The sequence below is a fragment of the Scyliorhinus canicula genome, chromosome 29, assembly GCF_902713615.1.
Source record: "Scyliorhinus canicula chromosome 29, sScyCan1.1, whole genome shotgun sequence".
NCBI lineage: Eukaryota > Metazoa > Chordata > Chondrichthyes > Carcharhiniformes > Scyliorhinidae > Scyliorhinus > Scyliorhinus canicula.
Window position 1 is genome coordinate 14,201,470 of NC_052174.1, and position 9,538 is coordinate 14,211,007.

The 9,538-nt window shown below is 55.1% G+C and overlaps 1 long non-coding RNA gene across 1 annotated transcript; it reads right to left on the reverse strand.

The window, feature by feature from the left end:
• Positions 1-1,398: 1,398 nt before the first annotated feature.
• On the reverse strand, positions 1,399-7,740 carry LOC119958460. Its single transcript, XR_005459032.1, has 4 exons — positions 7,651-7,740; positions 4,303-4,486; positions 2,474-2,845; positions 1,399-1,696 (listed from the first exon to the last, which is right to left on the reverse strand). It is a non-coding gene; the product is annotated as an uncharacterized LOC119958460 (long non-coding RNA).
• Between the last annotated feature and the right edge of the window lie 1,798 nt (positions 7,741-9,538).

The window sequence follows — 9,538 nt, forward strand, 5'->3', positions numbered from 1 at the left end:
CCCGCTGTAACCAGATCCCCTAAATGACCCTCTTATGGACTGACCTCATTAACACTACACCCTGTATGCTTCATCCCATGCCAGTGCTGATGTAGTTACATTGTGTACCTTGTGTTGCCCTATTATGTATTTTCTTTTCTTCCCATGTACTTAATGATCTGTTGAGCTGCTCGCAGAAAAATACTTTTCTCTGTACCTCGGTACACGTGACAATAAACAAACCCAATCCAATCCAAACCTGCTGAGATTGTCCAGCAGTGTGGTTTTCTTTTGTAAATTTAGTGTTCCCAATTCCTTTTTTTTTTCCAATTAAGGGGCAATTTAGCCTGGCCAATCCACCTACCCTGCACATCTTTGGGTTGTGGGGGTGAGACCCACGCAGACACGGGGAGAATATGCAAACTCCACACGGACAGTGACCCAGAGCCGGGATCGAACCTGGGACCTCGGCGCCGTGAGGCAGCAGTGCTAACCCACTGCGCCCCCGTGCTGCCCAGCCAGCATTGTGTTTTCATCTCAGATTCCAGCATCCAGTCATTTGCTTTTATTAAGGCGCAAAGTAGACATTGCTGAATTGCTGAATCGATGCTGCCTTTAATAAATTTAATTTAAAGTATTGTCCACACCACACAAGTTCCAGGCAAAGACCGTCTCCTACAAGAGAGGATGCAGCCATCGCCCCTTGACAGTCAATGGCATTACCATCGCTGAATCCCCCACAATCACCATCCTGGGGGTTACCATTGATCAGAAACTGAACTGGACCCAGCCACATTAATACTGTGGCTACCAGGGCAGGTCAGAGGCTGGGAATCCTGCGGAGAGTAACTCACCTCCTGACCCCCCCAAAGCCTGTCCACCATCTACAAGGCACAAGTCAGGAGTGTGATGGGAGACTCTCCACTTGCCTGGATGAGCGCAGCTCCAACAACACTCAAGAAGCTCCACACCATCCAGGACAAAGCAGCCCCGCTTGATTGCTCCCCTTCCACAAACATTCACTCCCTCCCCCACCGACGCACAGTGGCAGCCGTGTGTATCGTCTACAAGATGCACTGCAGCAACTCACCAAGGCTCCTTAGGCAGCACCTTCCAAACCCGCGGCCTCTACCATCTAGAAGGACAAGGGCAGCAGATACCTGGGAACCCCACCACCTGGAGGTTCCCCTCCCAGTCACTCACTATCCTGACTTATAGAATCCTGACAGTGCAGAAGGAGGCCATTCGGCCCATCGAAGTAGCACCCTAGCTAGGCCCCACCCCCGCACCCCATCGCCGTAACCACGGGGCAATTTATCACGGCCAACCCACCCTAACCTGCACATCTTTGGACTGTGGGAGGAAACCGGAGCCCCCGGAGGAAACCCACCGCGCACACGGGGAGAAGGTGTACAGCTTCCACAGACACTAGGCCCGGCCACCGTCGTCCACATCCTGCGGCGTAATGTTTTTGTTGTAGACGCCCGGAGCCTCCCGAGGAGCTGTCTGAGGTCTGAACGTTACGGCAACAGGCAACACCTACCGTGGTTTTCATTAGTATGTACTCCGCATCCTGGAGGTGACAGGGGTAGCAGAAACACTTCATGTGCCACTCTGGCCTCCAATAGAAAGCCATGATGAACAATCCACAGGACAGGATGGTGGCAAGAATTGAGAGCAAAGCCCTCCACCAGCTCCAACAGTATCCATAAATCATCTGGAAACAGGAGAAAAACTAAACTCGACCGAGCAGAACCTTAGCAAATAAAACCGCATTATCATAACTAAGTAGTCAAACACACGGCGTCCTCGACACTGTCCCCCATCAAACACTCCCAGGACAGGTACAGCACGGGGTTAGATACAGAGTAAAGCTCCCTCTACACTGTCCCCATCAAACACTCCCAGGACAGGTACAGCACGGGGTTAGATACAGAGTAAAGCTCCCTCTACACTGTCCCCATCAAACACTCCCAGGACAGGTACAGCACGGGGTTAGATACAGAGTAAAGCTCCCTCTACACTGTCCCCATCAAACACTCCCAGGACAGGTACAGCACGGGGTTAGATACAGAGTAAAGCTCCTTCTACACTGTCCCCATCAAACACTCCCAGGACAGGTACAGCACGGGGTTAGATACAGAGTAAAGCTCCCTCTCCACTGTCCCCATCAAACACTCCCAGGACAGGTACAGCACGGGGTTAGATACAGAGTAAAGCTCCCTCTACACTGTCCCCATCAAACACTCCCAGGACAGGGACAGCACGGGGTTAGATACAGAGTAAAGCTCCCTCTACACTGTCCCCATCAAACACTCCCAGGACAGGTACAGCACGGGGTTAGATACAGAGTAAAGCTCCCTTTATATTAGCTCGTTAGTTCAGGCCTTTATTCATCTCACAGATGAAAGGTCAGTGTCAAATAATTTGGGTGCCCTTCCCCCCCCCCCCCCCCCCCCCCAGGGGTCCGCGAAGATTCGGCCGCGCTGGTTACCATCTCGTTGCCTTCGCCGACATTCACCACCCGGTTGTCGACGGGGGGAGGGGATGTCGCGTCCCCCGATCCCGAGCGCCTCGGTTCTCGAGGCTGATGTTGATTCGCCAGCAGCTGCTCGACGCCCTTCCGTTCCCTGCCGCTGGACTGCCCGGCCTCCTCCTCCAGGCCTCTGGGGGTTTGGGGCGCCCCCACGGGGGTCTCAGTACCCGCAGCCTGGCTGGGCCGTCCCCACTCGTCCCGGGCGTTGGCGCCGCCCCGGGCAGCCCCCGGCTGATCCGTCCTCTGGGCAGCGTCGCTCGGCTTCCTCCTGGGCATCCTCGCCGCCTCACCTCACCCCCGTCATCGCCGTCTCCCCAGACGCCTCATTATCTTCAAAGACAAAAAGCAAGGGGGAAGAAAGGAAGCACCCGAGGCACAGTTTAGTCACAGGCCGAGATTCGCATTCCCCAGGGATCGGTGGAAATCACAGCACAGGGCCACGGATCCAGGGCTGGAAAACGGGATGAGAAGGGATAGGTGACCAACACGATGGGCCAAAGGGCCTCTTCCTGCGCTGTAAGACTCTCTGACGCAACATCCCTGAGTTAGACAAGGAGTTGATGCCGTCTACAAGATGCAGTGCAGCAACTCGCCAAGGCTCCTTAGGCAGCACCTTCCAAACCCACGGCCTCTACCATCTAGAAGGACAAGAGCAGCAGATACCTGGGAACCCCACCACCTGGAGGTTCCCCTCCCAGTCACTCACCGCCCCGACTGGGAAATATATCGGCCGTTCCTTCACTGTCGCTGGGGCAAAATCCTGGAACTCCCTCCCTAACAGCGCAGTGGGTGTACCTACACCCCAGGGACTGCAGCCGCTCAAGAAGGCGGCTCACCCACCACCTTCTCCAGGGGCAATAAATGCTGGGCTCAGTCAGCGACAGCCGCATCCCAGGAATGAAAAATAAAAAAAGACTAGGGCTATTTGGCCGATCCACTCGGTGCTGTGTTTCTGCTCCACACCAACCCCCACCCACTGCCCCTCGCCATCTCACCCTATTAGCAAATCCTTCTATTCCTCTCGCACTCATGCCTTTATGCAGCTTCCCCTTAAATGTGACCCTCTGACAGTGCAGCACTCCCTCAGTACTGACCCTCTGACAGTGCGGCGCTTCCTCAGTACTGACCCTCTGACAGTGCGGCGCTCCCTCAGTACTGACCCTCTGACAGTGCGGCACTCCCTCAGTACTGACCCTCTGACAGTGCGGCGCTCCCTCAGTACTGACCCTCTGACAGTGCGGCGCTTCCTCAGTCCTGACCCTCTGACAGTGCGGCACTCCCTCAGTACTGACCCTCTGACAGTGCGGCACTCCCTCAGTACTGACCCTCTGACAGTGCAGCACTCCCTCAGTACTGACCCTCTGACAGTGCGGCACTCCCTCAGTACTGACCCTCGGACAGTGCGGCACTCCCTCAGTACTGACCCTCTGACAGTGCGGCACTCCCTCAGTACTGACCCTCGGACAGTGCTGCACTCCCTCAGTACTGACCCTCTGACAGTGCGGCACTCCCTCAGTACTGACCCTCTGACAGTGCGGCACTCCCTCAGTACTGACCCTCGGACAGTGCTGCACTCCCTCAGTACTGACCCTCTGACAGTGCGGCACTCCCTCAGTACTGACCCTCTGACAGTGCGGCACTCCCTCAGTACTGACCCTCTGACAGTGCGGCACTCCCTCAGTACTGACGCTCGGACAGTGCGAAATTGGTACCAACCTTTTGATAATAGTCAGAAATGAGGGGTTTAAACTATAAAGGGTGAGAGAGTAACGGGTGCAGCCTCCTACCAGTCAATAAAACAGCAGGCGTCAACTTTGCAGAGGTGCTGATGCCAGAGTTGGAGGTCAGCTCTCCTGTGGGCCATGGGCCTCTCCTTGTTGGGGTGTGGGGCCCACACTTGGAGCTGGTCGGCGTCACATTGTTAACTGTGCTTCGGAAGAGCGACACTCTGTCTAGTGAAGCACTGGGAACCTCAACAGAAACATGGCAAATTCCACAATTAGCACAGGGTTAATAAATGAAAGCGTCAGACAGAAAAGCGATCAACTTGGGATTGTAGCATCTGCCTCTGTCCGCTTATCGAATGGCGGGGTAGGAACTGAATGGCCTCCGGTTCCCTCTTGTGTTTTTTGGTTGACCTGAACAGCAGATTGATGTGTTGGGCTGGCTGGGTCGATGTGGACTGCGTTTGAGGCAGTGTCGCGAGAGACAGACCTCCAACACTTGATGAGATGCAACACGATTTTATTTAACATCGAAATTATAATACATGTTCAACAGGGGCTGGTTTAGCTCACTGGGCTAAATCGCTGGCTTTTAAAGCAGACCAAGCAGGCCAGCAGCACGGTTCGATTCCCGTACCAGCCTCCCCGGACAGGCGCCGGAATGTGGCGACTAGGGGCTTTTCACAGTAACTTCATTGAAGCCTACTCGTGACAATAAGCGATTTTCATTTCACTGTGCGTTGACACTGTGCTGACTTGACTGGAGACCTAGTCGTAGCCTGAACAGACTTACGAGCTACCGCATGGTGTTTGCACTGGTTGCTGCTCACGGGCTCTGACTGTCTCTGAGGCTGGATCCCGAGAGAGCGGGAAAACGGGCGCCCTCTGGCTTTATCGTGGCCGTGTCCTGTCTGGTGATTGGCTGCTGTGGTCTGTGTGCTCACTGGTCATCCTGTGTGTCAATCACTGCCTGTCTGCACTCCATCATGTACATAGATGTACATTATAACACAGATTAGCAGGGGTTGGGTTGGGTTGATAGGGAATAGGTACCGAATGTGAAGAATTGAAGCTTTAATCAACACCGGTTATCCACGGAACCGCACTTAAACACACACTTAACGTTGACAGCTTTGCGGGCGAACCAGACGTGTTAATGTGAGCTCAGTACTTTTCAACTTTCACTGTAATTATTCAGTGTAAACAGGCAGCCTTTTATTGAGAAGCTTACGGCGTGATCTGATCAAAGTCTTCAAGATATTAACAGGGGAAGACGGGGCAGGTAAAGATACAATCACGGGTTGGTGATTTTCGAACCAGGGGGCAGAGTGTAAAGGTTCGGGCCGTTCAGGAGAGATGTTGGTAACAGGTTCTCGGCTGAAAGGGCGGTAGAGGGTTGGAAATCTCTCCCACAGACGGCAGGGGATCGGTCGTCACAAAGGTCATGACAGGAGGTTAAAGGTTATCAGTCCAAAATCGAGAGACGTCAATTGGAGCAGGACGTTTGCTAGCCTCTGGTGAACCCCTCGCGTACGACCAGAGGGTAACAGGGGTGACTGCACGGGCCGCTGAGGGTGGAGGCCGGGGTTTTGAACCAGTGTCGGTGACGGGGCGATTAATCCGGGGGGGGGGGGGGGGCGCAATCAGCCATGATCTTATCGAATGGCGGGGAAGGAACGCGGGGCTGACTGGCCTCCGGTTTTGGATGATAAGTCAGGACAAAGATATGCAGGCGAGTGAATGAAATGAAAATCGCTTATTGTCACGAGTAGGCTTCAAATGACGTTACTGTGAAAAGCCCCTAGTCGCCACATTCCGGCACCTGTTCGGGGAGGCTGGTGCGGGAATCGAACCGTGCTGCTGGCCTGCCTTGGTCTGCTTTCAAAGCCAGCGGTTTAGCCCAGTGCTAAACCGCGCCCCTGGAGTGGGCCAGAGGGATTCCTGCGCACAGGTCCCTGAAGGTGGCCGGACAGACTGAGAACGTACTCGGTAAAGTGCGTGTGGTGGGATCTGAGAGGACGGGGAGACAGAGAGCAGAGCCGAACATAGCACCGGAGCAGAGCCAGGGAGAGCTGGAGGACGTGCTGTATTCCCGCTGTGCGGGTGCGTGGCTGCCACGGGGAGAGCCAGCTTCCACCAGTGTCGAGAGCCTCTTGAAAGGGATCGGAAACGAAACAGGAATGGCCCCTTTGGAGAAGGGAGAGCTTTTTAAAAATGGACCTGAAACTTTTTCCGCCTCTTTCTGCCCACACTCTGTGAAGGAACACCAGAAATAGGATGGCGATCAAAAGTAGGAACCCACCGCCCCCTCTCCTCCAGTTCCCGGGTGCTGCACCCTCGACGGCGGCGCAGTGGTTAGCACTGCTGCCTCACGGCGCCGAGGACCCGGGTTCGATCCCGGCTCCGGGTCACTGTCCGTGTGGAGTTTGCACATTCTCCCCGTGTCTCCCCCGCAACCCAACGATGTCCAGGGTAGGTGGATTGGCCGCGCTAAATTGCCCCTTAATTGGTAAAAAGGTGGCCTGTGGGACACTTGCCTTTATTAGCCGAGGCATTGAATATCAGAGCAGGGAGGTTACGATGGAGCTGTATAGAACGCTGGTTAGGCCGCAGCTAAAGTACTGTGTGCAGTTCTCGTCGCCACTCTATAGGAAGGATGTGGTTGCGCTGGAGAGGGTGCGGAGGAGATTCACCAGGATGCTGCCTGGGTTGGAGCGTCTCAGCTATGGGGAGAGGGGCTGGTTAGGCCGGGGTTGTTTTCCTTGGAGCAGAGAAGGCTGAGGGGGGGCCTGATCGAGGTGGACAATATTATGAGGGACAGGGATAGGGTGGATAGGGAGGAACTTTCCCCCTTAGTGGAGGGTCAATAACCAGGGGGCAGAGATTTAAGGTCGGGGGCAGGAGAGTTCAAGGGGATTTGAGGAAAAGCCTTTTCCCCCAGAGGATGCTGGGAATCTGGAACTCGCTGCCTGAAAGGGTGGGAGAGGCGGGAACAACATTTAAGAAGCATTTAGATGAGCGATTGGAACTCCCACAGCAAACAAGGCTAGGCACCAAGTGCTGGGAAACGGGATTACGATAGAGAGGGGCTTGATGGCCGGTGGAGACATGGTGGGCCACGGGGCCTGTTTCCCGGCTGTAAGACTCTGCCACCTGCCAAAAAACACCCAGGGGTTCCTACCGCCTCGTGATGGTTTTGCCCGCGCAACGCCGAGGGGAAACCTTTGAGCAACATCACAGCCACGAGATCTCTCGAGAGGGCCCACGGCAGGATGTAAAGAAGAGCGCGAGGCTGAGCTGTACCGATTGAGAGAGCAGAGTGAGGGAGGGGAAGAGGCCAGGGGTGGGGGGGGGGGAGGTGTTTAAAAACAAGAAGAAAGCTACCCCTGGAGACTGATGTTCATCCAATACCTTCGGTCCTGCTGCCTGACGGAGGGGCTGGCTTCCCAGGGGTTTTTACGCCGGTGAGGGTTTCTTATTTGACTGAGGGATGGAGAGAGCCTTTGCCCCCAGCGTCAGCGAAGTCACAATCCCCTATTGTCCTTTGGGGCAGTAGAACCAACGCCCTTGGCAACGGAATGGGTTCCGACCAATGGCAATGGTCCAAGTCGGAGAGATTTGCAACATGCACCCACAGCCGAGGCACGCCGCTCCCTCATCTCTACCAGCCCGCCCGTCATTATCGCACTCTGGCCAGCGAATCCCCCCCCTCCTCCCCATGAACATCCCTGGAGGGGAGTGACCCAATTCGGAGGTCCAAATCCCACCCGTGCCCTGGGCTGGAGACCGCACAGGTGGGTTCATTCTTTCACGGGTTTGTGGGCCGGGCTCAGCGTTCGTTGCCCGTCCCCAATCGCCCCTCGAGGAGAGCTGGCGGTCAGCTGCCGTCGTGAACCCCTGCACTCCGCGCGGGTGTTAGGGAGGGAGCTCCAGGATTTTGACAGTGAAGGAACGGCGTGTCAGGATGGCGTGTAGGGCTCGGGGCGGGGGGGGGGCTTGCAGGTGGTGGCGTTCCCCCTGCGTCTGCTGCCCATGTCCTTCTTGGTGATGGGTGCGGAAGGGGCTATCGAAGGAGCCTTGGTAAATTGCAGTGCATCTTGTCGATGGTGCACCCGGCTGCTACGGTGCGTCAGTGGTGGGGGTGGAGGGAGCGTCAATCAAGCGGGGCCTGCTTTGTCCTGGATTGGAGCTGCCCTCATCCAGGTAAATGGGAGAATATTCCATCCGACTCCTGACCTGCAGATAAGAACAAAGAAAAGTACAGCACTGGATCAGGCCCTTCGGCCCTCCAAGCCTGCGCCAACCATGCTGCCCGTCTGATCTAAAATTTCCTACACTTCCGGGGTCCGTATCCCTCTATTCCCATCCTATTCACGTATTTGTCAAAATGCCCCTTAAATGTCACTATCGTCCCTGCTTCCACCACCTCCTCCAGCAGCGAGTTCCAGGCACCCACTACCCTCTGTGTAAAAAACTTCCCTCGTACATCTCCTCTAAACCTTGCCCCTCGCACCTTAAACCTATGCCCCCTAGTAATTGACCCCTCTACCCTGGGAAAAAAGTCTCTGACTGTCCACTCTGTCTATGCCCCTCATAATTTTGTAGACCTCTATCAGGTCGCCCCTCAACCTTCGTCGTTCCAGTGAGAATAAACCGAGTTTATTCAACCTCTCCTCATAGCTAATGCCCTCCATACCGGGCAACATCCTGGTAAATCTCTTCTGCACCCTCACTAAAGCCTCCACATCCTTCTGGTAGTGTGGCGATCAGAATTGAACACTATACTCCAAATGTGGCCTAACTAAGGTTCTCTACAGCTGCAACATGACTTGCAAATTTTTATACTCAATGCCCCGGCCAATGAAGGCAAGTAGGCCTTCTTGACCACCTTCTCCACCCGTGTTGCCCCTTTGGTGGGACAGGCCTTTGGGGGAGTCGCCAGGTGAGTTAATGTACCATTACCAGCCTCTGGCCTGCTCTTGTAGCCAAGTTGACACCAAACTGCAAAGCATTGGGACAACGGAGAGCAGCTTGTAAAGGGGCAATCGTCCAGAGGGAGTGGAATTTAGGGAGAAGGTTCCGGAGCGTGGGGGCCCCAGAGCGATGGGAATGGGGGATGCCAGGTTGATCTCAGCTATACGGCCTGGGAATGTCCGATGTCACAGAAACAGCCAGTCTCTGAGCGCGGAGCGCGGCAGCCATTTTGTGTTATTCCAGACTGGGTACGCCTCAGGTACAATCTGCAGTTCCGCGAGCTGTTGGAACGTTGCTGGTGGTGGAACCTGGATGAAAATCTAAG